Consider the following 21,342-nt stretch of genomic DNA (forward strand, 5'->3'; position numbering starts at 1 on the left):
CATAAATCGCATGGAATTTTCAAAATCAGTCCTTGCACCCACAAATTAACTTATGTGTCCTCAATAATATTGCCGTATTTTCGCCAGTTTATACAAAACATACTCACTTGTCACGGACACGTACCCGTTAAAGGTGCTTCTCCCACATTATTTGCCTTTTAAAACTATCAAACATGTCACACACTTTAAAATTGTTGGCTGATTATTTACAGGAACCCCGCGTGAAAACAGGAAAGATTTAAAGATTCATGAAATACCCAAGTTAGACTTTTAAGCAGGAGTTATATTTTTGGTAGTAAAGCACAGCGCACATCTTTGCTGAAATGTCATCACTGTGACATTTCAACGTTGAACATTGAACGAAAAATTGTTGTTCAGAAAACATTCTTTAACCTGTTATCAAGATCAAAGTATTTTCTCAATCATCATTTATATACTGTTGAGTGAATAGTTCCACTATTTCACGTACAATCTCTGGCCTTGTTTCGGACATGCCCATGCAGTAGGCTAACTAAATAGGCCCCTTGGATGCTTAGCTTTTTGGCCATTGTGTGGAACCTGCCCTTGCATCCATAACATTATTTGAAGAAATTTAATGCCTTTGGCAAACAACGTATATATATATCTCATAAAAAACACGTTTTCAACGTACAAAAATGCCAAGTTACTCAAAAGTATTGATATCAAAATGACGCCAAGTTACGGTACTACAAACAATATAGGCTATCTTGCCTCACCGAAATTTAATAGCATGTATTCCAAAGCAATGCTACCCAATATTTCCTCAATTCTTTCAAGTCACTTGGCCCTGTGTGTATATAAGCGTGCAGTACATGGACAGGCCAAACATATGTGTGGATGGCTTTCTCACAGTCATGATTGATTGAATAGGCATCTATATGTCCAATTTGTATTGGTATGTATGTATTTTGGTGGTCAGCCTTTCTGTTGCGTGAATGATTGTATGTTTCTTGGTATAAATGTCTGTTCGTAAATGTGAATGTAACATGCTGCGAGGGAAATGTCCCCATGGGAATAAATAAGTTCTCTATGTATGTATGTACAATATGTATTTATTGTACGTTGCAAATATACAATCACTTGTACATTTAGTCAAATTCAGTTCAGAAGCAAGTATAAACATATGTTTTCTGGAGAAATATGCTTTCTGTAGTGACTGACCAGCAGTTTTCTACATGAATTTCAATGTGTTCCATGAGGCAATACGAAATATTTGACACTTTGATCTGACACAACGTTTGCATGACATTGTAATATGGTAAGATTACAAAACACAGGGCCAAGTGACTTGAAAGAATTGAGGAAATATTGGGTAGCATTGCTTTGGAATACATGCTATTAAATTTCGGTGAGGCAAGATAGCCTATATTGTTTGTAGTACCGTAACTTGGCGTCATTTTGATATCAATACTTTTGAGTAACTTGGCATTTTTGTACGTTGAAAACGTGTTTTTTATGAGATATCATTTCTTTTTGCAAAGCGTTTTATTACGAGAGTGAGAAATGCGAAGTGACCCTGTAAGAAACGGTTGTGGATTATGGCTATCATTGTGTGAATTTGTACAGTCTGATGAGCGTGTACGTTTAGCAGTTTCGGTTTGCTATGTAAAACAGTGGCTGTGACAAATAGTGCGGTGGCGTAATTGTAAACGCATCAGAAAAGGTGAAATATGGCCAGTGTAGCTATGTAGGCTACTCACGGATTTGACGGGCATCCAACGAGCCTTGATTGACAAAAGAATCAGCAAGCCCGTAGAATTAGAGCTGCCTAGGTCGCAACTTGTGTACCCTTCTGTCCTGCTCCGTTGTCTGTTATTTCGTGAAGATGCACTTTTAGTGTTTGTAAGGTTTATAAGGCATTTTGATAGGCTTATCTGCAGGTAGGAATCCTCTTTGCTGTTTTGTTAAGGTAGAACCGGAAAAGTTGATAGTGGAGAATAGGAGCAGACGCATATGTCCCAGCAGGCTTTGCATATGAGAAAATAACAAGTGTGAGATAAATTAGGCGAAATGATGAAATTGCGTAGTTGAAACAATATGTTTTTTAGCAGAATGGGCATGTAGGTGAAGGTTGACATGATCACAGACTATAGTGCGAAGTAAATGAAGTGACCATGAGCGAGCTTATTTTCCTTATCAAACGGTATATAACAGTCTGTATTTAACATTAGTTGTTTAAGTGGAGGGTTAAATAACATGTGCAATCTATTGCACGAATGTGTTTTTCTCATGTTCAGTGCTAGTAGTTATACTTATGAGTGAATCATGATTTTAAATGTAATGTTTTAAAGCGGAGTTGCAGAACGTACATACGTAGTAATTGTTTGTAGCCTATGTGGCTAGATAGAGAACAGGGCGAGGTAACATGAATGTAGAAACGTGGCGTTTGCTGATATGAAGGTTTTGTACGGTAGCCAAGTGAAGAAATATAGTTAGTAGAAATGGCACAGCGGTGAACTGGTGTAACTTTTTAATAAAAGGAATACATTTGCGTCATGAAATGCATATGGGTGGCCGTGAGTGAGTTTTGGTAAAGCAAATATAAGCGTAAGAAAATGTTAGTGTAAAAGAGGAAATGATCTGCCTGAGGGCGAGTCGGGATTCAATCCTTCAACCGGAGGTTTACCAGTCTGTGACTTCGTTAGTGCAGCACCATGTCATAGCTATGCAATGAGTGAAATATCATTAGCAAACCTGCCGGTGGTTTTAAAGAAGAACACAGGCCAGTAAGCACAGAAGAGCTCCCGTTGAATCCATATGGTTTAGCAATATTGTAGCTGGTTAATAACTAAACGTACAGACGGTAAGTCATAATGCATATGGCTTAGCAATATTGTAGCCGGTTAATAACTGAACGGTGAACGGCGGGTAGATATGGTGCAAAAGCAATAATTGATAAGTAGTAGACAATAATTAGTGAGGGTCGAAGCAGGTTAAAGAAACGTGTTCCTAGCTGGGCTTGAACAGACGACCCCGTGTTCCCAAGACTGTAACCTTGTCCACTAGGCCACAGGTGGACTAGCTGTTTAGATTGCGGAGTTGCAGAACATACATACGTAGTAATTGTTTGTATTCTATGTGGCTAGATAGAGAACAGGGCGAGGTAACATGAATGTAGAAACGTGGCGTTTGCTGATAAGAAGGTTTTGTACGGTAGCCAAGTGAAGAAATATAGTTAGTAGAAATGGCACAGCGGTGAACTGGTGTAACTTTTTAATAAAAGGAATACATTTGCCGTCATGAAATGCATATGGGTGGCCGTGAGTGAGTTTTGGTAAAGCAAATATAACCGTAAGAAAATGTTAGTGTAAAAGAGGAAATGATCTGCCTGAGGGCGAGTCGGGATTCAAGCCTTCAACCGGAGGTTTACCAGTCTGTGACTTCGTTAGTGCAGCACCATGCCATAGCTATGCAATGCGTGAAATATCATTAGCAAACCTGCCGGTGGTTTTAAAGAAGAACACAGGCCAGTAAGCACAGAAGAGCTCCCGTTGAATCCATATGGCTTAGCAATATTGTAGCTGGTTAATAACTGAACGTACAGACGGTAAGTCATAATGCATATGGCTTAGCAATATTGTAGCCGGTTAATAACTCAACGGTGAACGGCGGGTAAATATGGTGCAAAAGCAATAATTGATAAGTAGTAGACAATAATTAGTGAGGGTCGAAGCAGATTAAAGAAACACGTTCCTAGCTGGGCTTGAACCTACGACTCCGTGTTCTCAAGACTGTAACCTTGCCCACTAGGCCACAGGCGGACTAGCTGTTTAAACTGGAAATGTTTCAGAGTAAAAAGGTATGGGTATTTTGCGTGTGTATGCACGTTTTTGATTGGGTCGTGTAGGTGAAGATTTGGCTGGTGTCAGTGAAATGTCCAATGGGGAGACATGTTGTTAGTGGGATAGGCGGCAGGAAAAATAAGAATGAGAAGAAGAAGAAGAAGAAGAAGAAAGAGAAGAAGAAGAAGAAGAAGAAGAAGAAGAAGAAGAAGAAGAAGGAGAAAACGCAAAATCCCCTTAGTTTGGAGCTTTATTGTGTGGACATGTGAAGTTGTTTATGAATTCTGTTTGTTGAAATGGGGTCAGAATGTACAGAATTTAATGTTTTTAAGGGCTGAGTGTCTGTGGCTGTTGTGGTTATTTCTGTGGGGAACCCTGAAAAGTGCCAAACTCTCGGTGCTGTATAGGTATGGGGCATGCCCCCGCCAAGGCGTAACTTGGCGGGATGGCATACCTGCCATCCCAATATATATATATATATATAATGGTAAAAATGGAAGAAATAAAATGTAAAATGACAATAGCACAAGACAAGACATAAAACATAACTAAAAATCATTCCTTGCAGAAATCATAAACTTGAATAAAAAGCTCAAGTTTGAGCATGCATCAGAACTGTTGGATGTCTTTCCAGCCAATTATTTCAAGTTAGTGAAAGCATTTATCCAAGTTCCATCATTTTGTGCTGTAAGACATTAAAACACAATTCAGGTTTTATTTGCCTTGGCTGGAATCAATCAACATTTGCTTTTAACTTTGACTGGTTACTAAAAGAAAGAACGTTTTAAACTTTTTAAAAACTGTTTCCTCAGCAAAAATATATTCATATTTCACATGCACAGTGGTATGCAAATGTTTTGGCACCCCTGGTCAAATTGCATGTTTTGTTGAATCTCTAAGTGAATACACGTTACTACAACCTCTGAGGTTACAAACATGAACATTGCATATTTTAGCTAATTTCAAATCAAAATGAGTATTTATTGGAAGTTAAAACAAATAACAAGGGGTTTTCAAATTTGAAAAGTCCTGCAATTGTGGAATTAACTCCCCACGTGTCACTGTACGGGTAGAGGGGACCCAAACGCAGAGGGGAGGAAAAAAAAAAAAAAAAAACACGAACTCAAAAGGAAAAATTAACAAAGATTTTACTAACAAAAAGGGCAAACAACCAGGGAACAGACAAGGGCACGAAGGCCAAAACAAACTCAAAAAATATCGAAATAAAACAGAAAACAAGTCGAACTCACAAACACGGGCAGGGCAGAACACAGACAGGGCAGAACACGGGAAGGCAGAGCACAAGGAAAGGTCAAACAAAACACAGGCAGGTAGATATGGTGAAACAAACAGATGTCGGGAACAAACACAAACAATATCCAATGAAACAGGAACTCAAAAACACAGGCAGGACAGAGTACAAGTAAGTGGAACAAACACAAACAGGTCACAAACACAGGCAGGTACAAAGGGTCTAAAACATACGCAAGTTGGGAACAAACACAAGCAGGCAGGTACATGTACGTCAGGTAACAAACACAGGCAGGTACATACGGTTTTCAAACAGATTTCAGGAACAAACACAAGAAGGCAGGTACATGAAAGTCAGGAGACAAACACACAGTCAGGCACAAAATACAAGCAGGTACAAACGGTTTGCAACATCGGAAACAAACACAAGGAACCAGCACCCGAGTCAAGGGAACAGAACTTAAATAGACAGGGGTAACAAGACACAGGTGAACTCAAAAAACAATCAAACCAGAAGGAGGGGATAAGACACAGGTGGGAACAATGATGGGATAACGAGACAATGAAACAATCATACAATTAACAGGAGGGGAGCAGGACACAAAACAGAAGTGCCGCCATCTGGCGGCCCAACAGGGGAAACACAGACAGGAAAACAGGACCATGACACCACGGAAGTCAGGACAGCAGAATCCTTAGCCATGCTTTGCACAAACTGCAGTTACAATGCTTAACGCTCTGCCTATTCTCACCCAATAGCAGTCTGTCCTTATGCATTTATTTTGAGATTGTAACGGTTGACATGCTTTTCATATTATAGATTTGCTTTAATTCACTCACATGCAGTGTGTTCCTAAGGTTGCACTTAGTCGCTGATCTGCGAATGTTACACAGCAGCCGGTTTCTCACAAAGCTCCGTCGGATGCACTGATCTTAAACCAATCTGGGTTAGGGCAATAGTCAATTATCAAAACAAAAACTATGCTCACGTCCAGATCTCAACTGAGGAAAGTCATTACATTGCATCATGGATGTAACTTTGCGTTTTTCAAGAAATTTATTAATCAATTGTCATTTTACAAGCATTGTAATAAACAATTTAGACCAGTTACAAATCCATCACATGAAAATTACAGTCCATTTTAATTCTGGACGTGTTCTTTTTAGATCAAATGTCTTTTTTCTTCTTAGTGTAGTTATTCATTTAAAAACCACATCACTATTATTAAAAGCTATCCCCGCTCCACACTAAACTTCGTTGAAATTTTTTGCCTCCCACGAGAGTGTGGGTGGCTCTTAAAAGTGCCTTTGAGTCCAGTACTGAGGTACTAGTTTACTTAGAGCTGGTGTACTTCGTGACAGCCTTTGTGCCCTCGGACACTGCGTGCTTGGCCAGCTCTCCTGGCAGCAGCAGGCGCACGGCGGTCTGAATCTCCTTTGAAGTGATGGTAGAACGCTTGTTGTAGTGAGCCAAACGGGAAGACCCCCCACAATACGCTCAAAAGTATCGTTGACAAACGAGTTCATGATGCCTATGGCCTTTGATGAAATGCTAGTATCAGGATGTACTTGCTTCAAGACCTTGAAGTAGATAGCATAGCTCTCCTTCCTGGACTTTCTACGCTTCTTTCCTCTTTTCCCAGCGGCCTTAGTGACGGCTTTCTTGGAACCCCTTCTTGGGCGCGGATTTTGGTTTTGAAGAAACTTTATTGATTATATAATATTTCACAATACATCAAAAAAGGACCTACATACAAAAATAAATGACCTAACATACATCCCATTACAAATCACACAAAGCTGATTTGAGCAAATCACACAATGCACTGATTTGGAATGATTTGAGCCCATTCCAAATCAGTGCATTTTCTTTTAAGGTCCGGAGTTCTTTTCCTTCTCAAGGCAGTTACAATTTTTGTAAAAGCAGTATCACTTTTTACAAAAACACTTTCCATTGTCATTTTACATGTGGTTTTCCACAATTGAATTACAGTGGTCCAAATACACAAACAGTATTGTTTGTTTTTATTATTAAAATGTGTGTCAAATCCTGCAGTAAAGATTGTTTTCTGTCACATATTAAGTCTAGCCCAATTTTTTAAGCTTGTCCCACACTTATTTTAACCTATAGCAATCAATGTCCTGTAGTTTCTCTCACAGAACACTCTGGCATTGGGCAGGTCACTGTCTTCATAAAACAACTCCACTGTACCACTCCTCTTACGGGGATTCTGCTATTGACTGTCAACCACATTTTATCATCTCCCCTGATATATTTTTATCATTTAAAAGTTTGATTAAATATAATCCCTTGATAGGAAGGGGAGCTCAGTCTTCCGGGAGGACCTCACAGTTGAACCACTGCTCCTCCACATTGAGAGGGACCAGTTGAGGTGGTTTGGGCATCTGATTAGGATGATCAAGAAAAAAAGACAAATTGAAACAAAAATCACATTACAGTCAGTGAAGACTAAGCTCAACTGCTCTTTAGTCATTTTCTGGAATGCTCAGTCAACATTACAGTCCATCCATCCACATATGTAGCAGCCTTTGGTGGTTGCTGTTGGGTCCAAGGGAGAATCATGCTGTGACACAAAGTGATTTTCAATTACAAGAGAAATGCCGGCAGTACAAAACTAACAAACTTGTTGGGACCGGAGAACTGCGTGTTCATAACACGCTGTTAGCAAGTAACTACACGTTTGATGGACTGTATTCAAATAATATGCAGCTGAGGTCGTACTCAACAGAGGTCTGCATATATTCAGACCACCTGGGTGTGAGGAGTACCGTTATAATGGAAGGTGACAAAATAATTAATTACTGGAAACTAAATGTAAATTGTTTGAAAAATCAATCCTTGGTTGCAGAATAAAAAGTAAAAAAAAAAAAAAAAAGAAATTCAAAGAGAAAAACAAAGGTTTTAACAAAGTCTAGTGTAGAGTTGTGGGATAGCCTATTGTGTGACGGTACGGGTGCTGGGACCCAGGCGCAGAGTGGAAAAAAAAAAAACACGAAACTCAAAAGGGAGAAAATTAACAAAGACTTTACTTACAGAAAGGCAAACAAACAGGGAACAGAAAGGACACGAAGGGCAAAAACACAAACTCAAAAAATATCTAAATAAAACAGAAAACAAGAGGAACTCACAAACATCGGCAGGGCAGAACACAGGCAGGTAGAGGACAAGGGCAGGTCAAACAAAACAGGCAGGTATAATACGGTCAGGAAACAAACACAAACAGGTAAAAAACGCAGGCAGGTACAATGGGTCTGAGGAAACGCAAATCGGGAACAAACACAAGCAGGGCAGAACACGGGAAGGCAGAGCACAAGGGAAGGTCAACAAAACACAGTCAGGCACAAAATACAAGCAGGTACAAACGGTTTGCAACATCGGAAACAAACACAAGGAACCAGCACCCGAGTCAAGGGAACAGAGAACTTAAATAGACAGGGGTAACAAGACACAGGTGAACTCAAAAACAATCAAACCAGAAGGAGGGGATAAGACACAGGTGGGAACAATGATGGGATAACGAGACAATGAAACAATCATACAATTAACAGGGGGGGAGCAGGACACAAAACAGAAGTGCCGCCATCTGGCGGCCCAACAGGGGAAACACAGACAGGAAAACAGGACCATGACACTATTGTGAATAAACAGATTTAAAATTTTCTTATATATAAATGTAAATCATTAAACTAAGAACGAAATAGGAAATATAATGAATTCTTGGAAACATATATTGACCCTAAAGACTAAAAGTCTTTAAGACTAAAAGTCAGCGCAAGAAGAAATTCATTTTTAAGGCATTAAGAATGAGTTAGATAACTGTAATAATGAGTTTTTAACAAACAATAGGATGCAAGCGGGTTACAATGTTAATTCTGATGAAGGTTCAAATATAAAGAAAATCATTCAGAAGTACAGAGAAAGGCGGGAAGGAAAATGTTTAAAGGGTGTGAAAATGGATGATGGGACAGTTGGAAATGATGATTCGGAGATTAGAGAAACAATTGTTAAGCTCTTTAAAGAAATGTACAAATATTTTTTAGTAGAAAAGGAGGCGATATAACAATATTTAAGGGATGTTAAAACCAAAATGGAATCTGAGACATTATTGGGTATTATTACAAAATATTTATATTATTTATATAAATATTTTAATGGTGATGTTGATTTTGTAATATTTTGTTGTCTTTAATGTCCTTGTGAGATATGTAACATGTAATGTGTCTGAAAATTTAATAAAGCACTTTTAAAAAGCCGAAAACCTTGGCTTTCCTGTTGATTTTATAAATCTTGTGAAGCTGCTTTATGTGAAGTCACAGCTGAGGGTTAAAGTGAATGGGGGTTTGACGGAATCCTTTGAGATCTTTAGAGGAGTTAAACAAGGGTGCCCTTTAAGTGTGGCTTTGTATGTCATTGCTATTAGTCCACTACTACATAAAATAAAAAGTAATATAAATTTGACTGGAGTGCAATGCACCAGTAATGTACAGCCTTTAAAGGTTTGTCATGGTTCTGTCTTTTTGTTTCTCTTTTTTATTTTTTGGGCCGCCAGATGGCGGTAGTTTTGGTCCTTTTCCCTGATGGACTGAAATAGCGATATAGCTTTGAGTGATTTGTGAAGGAATATTAGGTGATTTATTTTTATATGCCAGTCCGTTTTTGATGAATTGTAAAATGTTATGTTTTTGCTTTTTTTTTCAAACGGAAACAAAGTCTGGACCGGAGAATTTTCTGCTCATATCGCGTTAACAAATATAAACCAATAACGCGCTTTTAGACAGAAACTACACACTTGGTGGACTCTAGCGCATAATCAACGAAGGTGAATTCATTTCCGATACTCAGAATTCATATAAACGCATAAACAGCAAGACAAAATTTGGAGATAAAAGGTTTCCGTTAATGGCTACCGCTCTGCCAGGGCGCATGCCAAACGAAAAGAACGACACTCGCCAGGACACTCGATGCCGCGGGCATGCTTTCTAACATCAGCTGGCATGACTTGTTGAATAAATTAAGCTCGACAGGGATACTAGTTATCCGTTTCTGACGTACGAGGTACGTGCATAATTCGTACGATTTTGGCTTGTATTAATGTCTCAGGACGAGAAAATTTTCACGCACGCACTTCCCAGATTACATTCAAACCCCATTCAGAATATCTAGAAGCCTCGCCCCGCATTAAACACGAGGTCCGATTTACTCCGTTTTTTTTGAAAACTCAATGAACTTCTGTCTTTTGTAGATGACGTGGGTGTCTCTTAAGAGCCTTTGGTTAAGTAGTATTGGGCTCCCGTTTACTTGGAGCTGGTGTACTTCGTGACAGCCTTTGTGCCCTCAGACACTGCGTGTTTAGCCAACTCTCCGGGCAACAGAAGACGCACTGCAGTCTGGATCTCCCTTGAAGTAATGGTAGAGCGCTTGTTGTAGTGAACCAAACGAGAAGACTCACCAGCAATACGCTCGAAAATGTCGTTGACAAGCGAGTTCATGATACCCATAGCTTTGGAAGAAATGCCGGTGTCAGGATGGACTTGCTTCAACACCTTGTATACATAGATAGCATAGCTCTCCTTCCTGCTCTTTCTGCGTTTTTTTACCGCCTTTCGTGGCAGTCTTGGTAACGGCTTTCTTGGAGCCCTTCTTGGGCGCAGACTTCGCTGCTTCTGGCATTTTGAACGTTGATAAGATAGTTCTGTGTCGCTATTTAACTGTCTGGCCAGAGATGTATGCAAATTATATTGCCCTGTTTGCTGGTGACGTCAGACACATTCTCATTGGATGCTCTTTGTCTCAGATATTATGTTCAAAATCTATTGGTTCAATACGGCAGGTTTGCAAAAAAACAACGTGTCTTCCTTCGGAACAAAAACCCCCGCAATTTCTTTTTTTTGTCAGCGTCTTTTATACTTGTTAAAAAGACACTGGCAGTTTCTGGTGTAATTGAAATATTAACACCAATAGATTTAATTTGTTCCCATATTTTTTCATATCGACTGCATTCAATCAACAGATGCTCCACAGTTTCGTCTGCATCAGAATCGGGCATTGGGCAGGATTTCGTTGTAACAAAGCTACTTCATTTTACAACAGCTCTCACTGGCAATCTCCTCACTGATATTAGCCAGGCTATATCTCTCATACTTTCAGAAATGTTTTTGCTCCATATTCGTGCGACCATTCTTTCACATTCTAAATTATTTAGATATCTGAACTTTATAACTCCACCATACAGCTCATTAATTATAAAATTATATATGACCTTATTCTCAGAATGGCACCAGTCATTATTTAAATGTTTAAACGTGTCTATAAAATCACCATACATACGTTTAAAATAAGGCTGTCCGGTTCTCGCTTTTCCTTTCTTTTTTTCCAGTTAGTAATGTTACCGATCCAGCTAATTTGTCTGTTTATTCCACCTGCCACAATCTTACACATTGCTATTTCTAATTTGATACTTACATCTATTGCTTCCAAACCTCCTAATTTTCTGGGTTTAAATAACAATTCTCTCCGAATAACTTCTCTATTCGTTCCCCATATTAATTTACAACACTCTTCTATACTTCGTTATATATTTTTCTGCTGGTGGAAACACTGAACTTAAAAACATAATTTTTGGCAGGATTAACAAATTGTATATACCTATTCTAGACCTAAAGCTTGTGTTTCTACCAGACCACTTTAGAACTTCATCTTTTTCTTTTTTTTTTTGCCAATTTGATTCACAACAATCAGTATTACTAATATAGATACCTAATACCTTAATTTCTTCTTTTACATCTATGTGTATAGGGAACTATTTACTTAAATGCCCAATCCAGACAGCTTCTGATTTATGATGGTGTAAAACTGCTCCAGATATTTTTTCGTAAATTTTAAAATGCTCACATATAAAATCCAATTCTGTTTGTGATTTTACAAACACTGTAATATCATCAGCATATGCTGAAATGATAACTCTCTCATTCCCAACCTTTACCCCTTCTAATCTCTTATCGTTTTGAATTATTTTAACCAAAGGGCTGATTGAAATCACATATAGAGCAGCACTTAATGGACATCCTTGCTTCACCCCTCTATGAACTTCAAAACATTCTGTCAGTTGACCATTTACATTCACTTGGACTAAGGATTTTGCATAAAGACACCTAATCATTTTAATAAAGTTTTGCGGAAATCCATACTTTTTCACAACTTCAAATAAATATTCCCTTGAGACATAATCAAAAGCTTTTTTCTGATCTAAAGCAATAATATAAAAGCCGTCTTCTTTTTCCACATTAGAAATGCATTCCTTTAGCATACATAAATTATCAAACATTAACCTTCCTTTTACAGCACAGGTCTGTTCTCTTTCTATAAGCAGATCCAAGCTATCCTGCATCCTATTTACCAGCACCTTAGCAAATATCGTATAGTCCAAGTTCATTAAAGTTAATTGTCTCCAGTTGTTAATATCATATTCATCACCTTTTTTGAAAATTAAAGTTATATACCTTCATAGAAGGAATCATACATATACTCTTTTAAAATGCCTTCATTAAAAACCTGGGTTAAAAAAAACAGAGATTTCCTTCTTACATTTCACATAAAATCCTGCTGGCAAAACATCCTTACCTGTTGCTTTTTTAAATTTAACTGAGAAATAGTCAGCTCAACTTCTTGCACAATTTCATTGGACATTCCACGTCATCAGAATTAAGACATGTCATGTTCCGGTGTTCCTGTCTGCGTTTTCCCTGTTGGGCTGCCAGATGGCGGCACTTCTGTTTTGTGTCCTGTTCCCCCCTATTAATTGTATTATTGGTTGTCTCGTTATTCCATCATTGTTCCCACCTGTGTCTTGTTATCTCCTCCTTCTGGTTTGATTGTTTTTTGAGTTCACCTGTGTCTTGTTACCCCTTGTCTATTTAAGTTATCTGTTCCCTTGACTCGGGTGCTGGTTCCTTGTGTTTGTTCCCGACTTGCGTTTGTTCAGACCCATTGTACCTGCCTGCGTTTTTTATCTGTTTGTGTTTGTTTCCGAGGTCTGTTTGAAAACCGTATGTACCTGCCTGTGTTTGTTCCCGACTTGCGTTTGTTCAGACCCATTGTACCTGCCTGCGTTTTTTACCTGTTTGTGTTTGTTTCCGAGGTCTGTTTGAGAACCGTATGTACCTGCCTGTGTTTGTTCCCGAATTCTATTTGTTGCAAACCATATGTACCTGCCTGTATTTTGTTCCTGACTTGTGTTTTGTTTGACCTTCCCTTGTGCTCTGCCTTCCCGTGTTCTGCCCTGCCTGTGTTTTTGAGTTCCTGTTTTCTGTTTCATTAGATTATTTTTTGAGTTTGTGTTTTTGCCCATTGTGGCCTTGTCTGTTCCCTGTTTGTTCACCTGTCGTTAGTAAAGTCTGTTAATTTTCCCTTTTTGAGTTTCGTGTTTTTTTAGTTTTTTTTCCCCCCCACTCTGCGCCTGGGTCCCAGCACCCGTACCGTGACAAGACACTGACCATCATTAATTCAATTTAAAAAGAGCTGAGACAAATCCTTGTCAATTTCAATATCTGCATACATCTTTTGACACAGGTTTTTGACAGTATACCATATATCCCATTCTTTTTCAATAACAATACTCATTTCATTTCTTATTGCTTTAATACATTTCAGTTGTTGCTTATCTTTAAACTGAGCTATAATATTAATAGCACTAGGAGCATCTTTAACATTCATATTGCTTCCTATCTGTAGCTGTAACCCACGTAGAGAATCTTTATTCATATATTCAATTTCGTAAATTTCTGTAAATTCTAAGTCTGTTTTACTCAATTTTACGTTCATTTTTATGTATTTTTTGAGCAGCGGCCATATTTAATAATTTTTTCCTAATTTAGACTTTTACACTTGTATCTAAAAAAAGTCCTTCATCCTATGTTTTAAAATTTCCCACAAGTCAATGGCTGTCAGAATTTTCAAGTTTTTCGTATTGTCGATTTCAAGTTTTAACTCTGACACTCGTTCTAAATTTTCAAGACACTGAGTATTTAATTTACAATAGGATTTCTTGGGATCACCTGTGATTTTGAGCTGCACTGCAACAGCCAAGTGATCAGATTCCACAAGGAGTTTGGTTTTGTAATCACATATATCAAAGTTACTATTTACATAAATTTGATCAATTCTTGTATATTTGTCAAGGTAAAGTCAACCTTAGTTGGATGTAAAATTCTAAAAGCATCCCTCAAGTCTGTTCCTTCCAACATTTTTTTAGAGCTGTTCTTTCTCTCGTCAAAAAAGGTCTGTGTGAAAATATATCTTTCCCCTCTAGCACCACATTAAAATCACCACACACCACAATTGGACACCCTGCACATAAAAAATTTCTAAGTTTGCTAAACAGTTGTTTTTTTTTCACTCTATCTGGTGCAGTATATACATTAATTATTCTAATCTTTTTACTAAAAAGGTAACAGTCTAAAACCAATAACCTGCCCAGGATAATTTCCTGTTTTCTCATAACAGTAACCTTATTTCGAAAAAAAAGATTCCAATCCCATCAGCCTTATCTTCACCAATTGAAATGAAGCAGGACCCTTTTGACCAAATCTTTTTAACGTCCTCTACATCCGTGCTCGTTGAAAGCCCCATTTCTTGTAAACATAAAACATCAAAATCTGTTTGCAACAACGTATCAAATTTCTGGTGCCTGTTCTTAATCGATTGCACTCCTCTCACATTCAACGTGCAAACATGCATGTAAAGGGTACTCGTAGAGTGTATTTATAAGACAGGCATTATTCTTTCATGGACTAATTTTAGTGTCCATTTTCTTTCGGTCTCTTTCATTTGATAAAACAAGCTTTCGTTTATTAACAGCTCTAGAAATGTTATTGACATTTGTGGCACTTACTTGCTGTCCAGTTACAGGAACATTCTTTGTCGACGTGCGTGGGGATTTGGCCATTTGCATCTGTGTATGCATTATATTCTCCGCACAAAATCGTATGGTAGCGGGTTCGCTACTAAACTCCTGAATGTCCGGAGAGTCCTGTTCTTCACTGGCGGAGTCATATACTTTGCCATCATGTTCATCCTCATTATCCTCCTCTCCACTGTCCTCTCCAGCCCCGGAGGAGTTAGGAGAGGAGGAGGAGGAGGTGGAGGACTGGCTGTGACCCTCCATCCGTGGCTTCAGCTCTCTCTCCACATCCGGCGGCCTCTGTTGCTGCTGTTGTTGCTGGACTATGATGGATGTCACTCTTTCTCCCTTCAGTGTTGTGTGCCTTGCCTGCTGCTGGGCTCCTCCTGGAGCTTCTTGTCGCCTCAGGACGGAAGTGAAACTGCCCCTGCCTCTGCCTCTGCCTACCACCAGTCGCCCCTCGTCCTTTTCTACTGCGACTGGCTGCGTCTCTCTCCGCAGCGGGACGGTAGAGCTGCGCTCCTCTCCACTCTCTGGCAGCTGCTGCCTGGTTGTGGTGCGTTGAGTGTTATTGCCATCTGGCAGTGGCTCCTGTTGGGCTGCGGTCTGCGGTTCTCTGGCGCTCTCTTGTGGCTCTTGCTGGATTTGACGCGGTTGCTGCCCGTCCTCGGCTCTGGCTCGGTTTTGGTTTTTTGCTTTATTGCTGTAGGAGTGGGGACATTTAAAATAAGTGTGCCCCACTCCTCCACACAGGCTGCACCGAGAATCATTGCTGCAATCTTTGACCTTGTGACCCAATCCTTCACAATTCCAACACTTCATCTGGGTACACTCCTTTACCTGATGGTCAGGTGCACCACCTATTTTAACCTCGCCCAGTGCTGGGCGAACCGAGAGGCGTAGGAGGCCATGTTTGTTATTTTACTTTTATTTCCTCAGCCAGACCTGGGGAGATTTTAGGAGCTGCTTTTTTTTTCTTTTTACCCTTTTTTTTAAACACATGAATCCACTCAGTAAACCAAGTTAAGCGCAGCAATAAATTAATGCAGTGATCCGAGTTAACCCCCAGTCTTTCCTCGTCCACTCATTTTTAGTTTTTCTCGACTCGTGTCAAGTATGATAACGATTACAGACGACAGCCTTTCTTATAGCAACACTCAGTTCATCCATTGGCTGCAGCAATGATGGGACGTCATCCAATCAAACAGGAGGATAATTATGTCGTTGAGCTCACGCCCCAGAACGACTGAAATGATTAAATCAAAGAACTGTAGATAAGAGCTGGCCTGCAGTCAGACTTCAGCGATCCATTACATTACATTACAGGCATTTGGCAGACGCTCTTATCCAGAGCGACGGACAACAAAGTGTATAACCATAACCAGGAACAAGTATGACGAAACCCCTAGAGAGAAGTACTGGTCCAAGTGCAGGGAACAACCGCATAGTTCAACTTGGACCCTGAAGGTTAAACTGATTAACACTAACAACGAGAACGGCAACAACCCAGTCTATGGAAAAAATACAAGCAGTAGTTAAGACAGTTAATGCACCTAAGTCACCTACGAAACAGCTGCCTAGTTACAACCCTAAGCTTACAGTCATTTACAGGGGGGTAGGGAGGGAAGCAGTCACTCTGGGAGCAAGAGAAGAGGGTGAGAGGGAGCGTAGGTTATGACGGACACTGACAGTAGGGGTGGGAGGAGGAGAGGGAGGATGGGGAGCAAGAGGGAGGGAGAAGGAGATGAAATGATGGTCAGACGTATGCAGGGGGGTAACCGTGAGATTGGAGCTGGAGCAGTTCCTCAGGAAGATCTGGTCTAGGAGGTTGCCTGCCTTGTGAGTTGGGGGAGAGTGTTGTAGGGAGAGGTCGAAGGAGTGGAGTAGTGGTAGGAAGGCAGCAGACTGGGAGGCCTCTAGGTGGAAGTTAAAATCTCCCAGGAGGATCAGCGGGGTGCCGTCCTCAGGGAAGGAGCTGAGCAGGGTGTCTAGCTCATCCAGGAAGCTTCCCAGGGGCCCCGGGGGATGATAAATAACAACAATATAGAGGTTAGTAGGGTATGTGATAGAGACAGGATGGAATTCAAAAGTGGATATAGACAGGTCAGGGAGGGGGAGAACAGAGAATTTCAAAGTGGGGGAGATCAGTAAACCAGTACCATCACCACGGCCAGATCGCTGGGGGGTGTGGGAGAAGGAGTAGGAGGACGAGAGGGCAGCAGGAGTGGCAGAGTTGTCTGGTGTGATCCAGGTCTCTGTGAGGGCAAGGAACTGCAGGGATAGGAGGGAGGCATAGGCGGAAACGAAGTCTGCCTTGCACGTAGCAGACTGGCAGTTCCATAGCCTCCCTGTGACCGTGAAGTTCTCACAGGGGGTCAGCGGGGGGTAGCAGAGGTTAGAGAGGTTCCGTTGTCGAGGGGGACCACGTCGCAGGAAGCGCCTTCTGAGGGGGAGAGAGCAGACTGGAATGGGAAGCTGACTCATAAACTAGGAGGGAGCGACGCGTCGTGTACCTAATTAGCAATTGAAAACCTGAATCAAATAACGCGCTGATTACACGGGTTCACAGTCTGTAACGATACAATAATCGCAATTGCTAAGCTCAAGTAGCCAATCTATCAATTCTAAGAATCAAAAAGCGGCAGATAGAAACCTAACACAACCTAAAACAAAGAACAGTTACCACACAGGGAAAAGTTGAAATCAAACGCGGTATGTAATTAGCAAATGAACGCAGATACTTAGCTAATCCTTGGCATATGTTTCATTTTCACATCATGCAGTTATTTTGCAAGCGAAAAACACAGAGAATGTTCTACTAAGGCCATTCTGTCAGAAAACTTTGGTGTCCAGAGAAATATTGACATATCCACAGCACCATTAACATATTTACAAATTAAAAACAATCCATGTTTTTTTTCGTTACACACAGAGTCCATAGTTCTTCTTAATTTCATTATTATTCGTTTAATTACAACATCATTACTAATAACAGTTTGATTAATAATCATATTGCAACTTGTCTTCCATAGTTTTGAATTTATTGCACAAATTACCAACCAAACAAAAACAAAACAAAACAAAAAACAAAACAGATATAAGCCAAGTTGAATCCCTTAAATTTTTCAGATAATACATTGGAATACATATTTTTAATGCATGTCTCACTTTCTGTAAGGGTAATCTATTTTGATGTCGATACTTTTAATGGCAAGCCTAGTATAAGCCAGTTTGAATGAATGAAGTATAGCAGTGCTCTGTATGTATGAGTAACTTGGCATTTTTGTATGTTGAAAACATGTTTTATATGAGATCAAGATTACAAAAGGGTGCGAATGGTGCAGCATTTTGACAAACAGAACATACAAAGTTCCATGATTCTTGATTTGAATCACTAATTCGTTTTACTGTAATCTCAATCCTTGCTGTTTTTCCAAGTTGAGACAAAAGACGATGCTAGAAATATGGACCACCTGTAAAGAAACCGTAGCTGACGTGCGCTTTTGAGGGCTTGTACAGGATTTATACTAAGGCTCTCAATCACCCAAAGCTAGAATCATACAGCCAGAGCATCGAGCTCCAACTACAGTGGACGTATGCGCAGGGCCGTTGCTAGGAATTCTGGGCCTGGACCCCTTTAACTTTACCAGATATATTTGCACCATTGTCGAACCCCTGGCCTCTGCAATCTGCAGATTCAATGCAGTGCTCCTCTAAAGTCTTCGATGTCATCTCTGATATTTCACGGTCAGTCTTTCCATTAAATTCTTTCTTTCAAAAAAAGTGTGACGTCTAATATTCTCTCAAGACTAGCTTTGTTTCTGTCATCTTCAAGTTGGATTTGTTTTTGCAGACTGCTATCTACCCCTTTTGCTTCCACCAAAGAATACTTCAAATTTTTCCACTTGAGGTGGCAGGTTTTGTGCGGCTTACTAGCTTCATGGTCAGGGAATTTGTTCTAGATTCTCCGCCATTTGAGATTTTATGTTTTGTACCCTTCTTTGGAATTTGGAGCACTGGCCGAGGGTTTTTTGAGGCTATCACATGAAAATAACATACATGGCACACAATATATCGCTTTTGTGCTTTGACTGTACATTAACCAGTCTCTCTTCTGTTTTTCCCGTCCATTTGCTGACTTAGCATACTGTAAATACTCAGGGAACTTCTTTCCCTCCGAATCCCTTATTAAGCTCAGGTCTGTCTGAGTGGCCGTGGCTAGCTTTCTGACAATTACTTCACGGTCATGGTCTGTGAGCCTCTCTGGCCACAATCCTGGGTCGCATGTCAAATATTCTCCCTCTTCATTCTGGCTTTCATGTATTTGTGCACTTCCTGTGCTGCGGCTGTTTCATGACTGGTACTATTATGAGCCACTTCACTATCCCCTTCACTATCTGTAGGAGCCTTGGTTTCTGATATTTGTTGTTGGGTAGAGGGGCCTCGCTCTATAGACAGCAAGGACAGTGACTTAAGTAGACTTATAAACAAATCTACATTTCGCCATTCATTACAGAATCGAAAGAGCTGAGAGTGACTGTGTAAGTAATAGCCAATGGTACAGCAGTTCACTAATAAGTCAAAATAGCCAACCAGTGTCTACCTCACTCACTCACCATCAAAAGCATCTTTGGAGTGCTGGGGGTGGGGGCCAGAGGAGGCCACAGCTGATTCTGGAGTAGCAGCACATAAAGGTTTATTTTTTCAATTTCATATTGCTTTTGTACACATTTATGGTTATGTTTTATGGAACAACTGATGAAGAACTAACCTACCTAGTCTTGGCATTAACATCTAAATTGGCTTATCAATGCCATAGCTCTAGGCAAACAGCTTCACTTTATTATTGTATGAGGAGGGCAAGCTGTAAGATTAGCCCCGGCTTAATGTTAACAAGACTCTTGTCAACAGGCTAATGTAGCAATTTAGTTTTAGTAAACACTCATGTAAGAATGGAAAAATGTGTCCTGCTGCTACTGGATTTTTTTTGACAGGAGTATCGTTTGTTGAATTATAACCTTACTGATCTTTTCTGCGGATGATATTTAGTGGATAATTTAGTAATGTCAGCCTTGTCAGACGTTTATTTTACTCAGCTGATGGCACATAATTCTGTTAACGTAGTAACGTTATGTAGCTGGCTAAGCTAGCTTAATACTTTCACCTTTCTTTGAAAAAAAAAAAGTTATATTTTGGGCTCCTAATCTGCTCCTGGACTCTCTTTTCTTCTTCTCCACTCTTTTTTGGCATCCCGATTTATGTTTCTGTTTCGGCAGTGCGCTTCTGTAACCTGCTGGCTGCTGCTACAGTATGGGAGCAATAACGTTACGCACAAAATCTCAAAAGAGGAGTGAACCATGGACCAAACCATTTTTTTAAAGAAGGGGGTTATTGCTCAAAAAATAGAAACTTCTTTCATCAATATTGCATGACTTTGTGGCTTTGTTTTAATTGCATTGCATTGGTATGAGTATTAGTTAGGCATATGCGTAATAATTTAGCCATAGAAAGGGGGGCCTTCATACTAGGCTACTGGGGTTTTGTGGGCCCCCCCCAAGGGCTGTGGGCCCCTAAAATTGTCATCACCTTTCACCCCTAAAAGACGGCCCTGCACGAGAGGTGGTGCTCCTTAAACAAAGGTCTTCAAAATTTTCAAGAATCTGGAGCATGTCCGTTATGACAGAAATTCCAAAGTGTGGTTAATAATGGCAGCGGAGGGGTTCAAACCCTCACAGGGGTGCAGGAAGACATTCTAAGTAGGGGGTGCTGCCAACCGAATGTAAAAGTGTGACGTCATTATCATTTAAAGAAAAAAAAATCTATTTACTATATTTTACAGGGTGTGAATGGTGCAGTACTTTGACAAACAGAACATACAAAGCTCCATGATTCTTGATTTGAATCACTAATTAGTTTAACTGTGATCTCAATCCTAGCTGTATTTCCAGGTTGAGACAAAAGACGATGCTAGAAAGATGGACTGCCTGTAAAGAAATCGTAGCTGACGTGCGCTTTTGAGGGCTTGTCCAGGATTCAAACTAAGGCTGTCTATCCCCTCATGCACCAAGAGCATCAAGTTCATGTTAGTATGGACGTACGTGAGGTGGCGCTGCTTTAACAAAATCCTTCAAAATTTTCAAGAATCTAGAGCATGTCTGTTATGACAGAAATACCAAAGTGTGGTTAATAATGGCAGCGGAGGGATTCGAACCCTCGCCTCCGAAGAGACTGGAGCCTTAATCCAGCGCCTTGGACCGCTCGGCCACGCTACCTACAGGTCAACGGTTCCCACATGTGTGTCATGTCACACTAGAATGTTCTAAGGCTGTTAGAGCACACAGCCATGCGCTCAGGGTCCTGCACAGGAA

General features: G+C 40.1%; 1 protein-coding gene, 1 long non-coding RNA gene, 1 other non-coding gene and 2 pseudogenes across 3 annotated transcripts in view; 2 read left to right on the forward strand and 3 right to left on the reverse strand.

Annotated features, from left to right (window-relative positions):
- The window catches only part of LOC135242400 (protein NLRC3-like), a 1,894,071-nt gene that overhangs the window by 1,405,580 nt on the left and 467,149 nt on the right, over positions 1 to 21,342 (forward strand). The window lies entirely within an intron of this gene.
- Positions 1 to 21,342, forward strand: part of LOC135242452 (uncharacterized) — a 152,199-nt gene that overhangs the window by 9,405 nt on the left and 121,452 nt on the right. The window lies entirely within an intron of this gene.
- On the reverse strand, positions 4,936 to 6,762 carry LOC135242442 (histone H2B-like; annotated as a pseudogene).
- On the reverse strand, positions 9,683 to 11,017 carry LOC135242438 (histone H2B-like; annotated as a pseudogene).
- On the reverse strand, positions 21,165 to 21,246 carry trnal-aag (transfer RNA leucine (anticodon AAG)). The gene has a single exon. It is a non-coding gene; the product is annotated as a tRNA-Leu (tRNA).

This window comes from Anguilla rostrata, chromosome 16 (genome assembly GCF_018555375.3).
Source record: "Anguilla rostrata isolate EN2019 chromosome 16, ASM1855537v3, whole genome shotgun sequence".
NCBI lineage: Eukaryota > Metazoa > Chordata > Actinopteri > Anguilliformes > Anguillidae > Anguilla > Anguilla rostrata.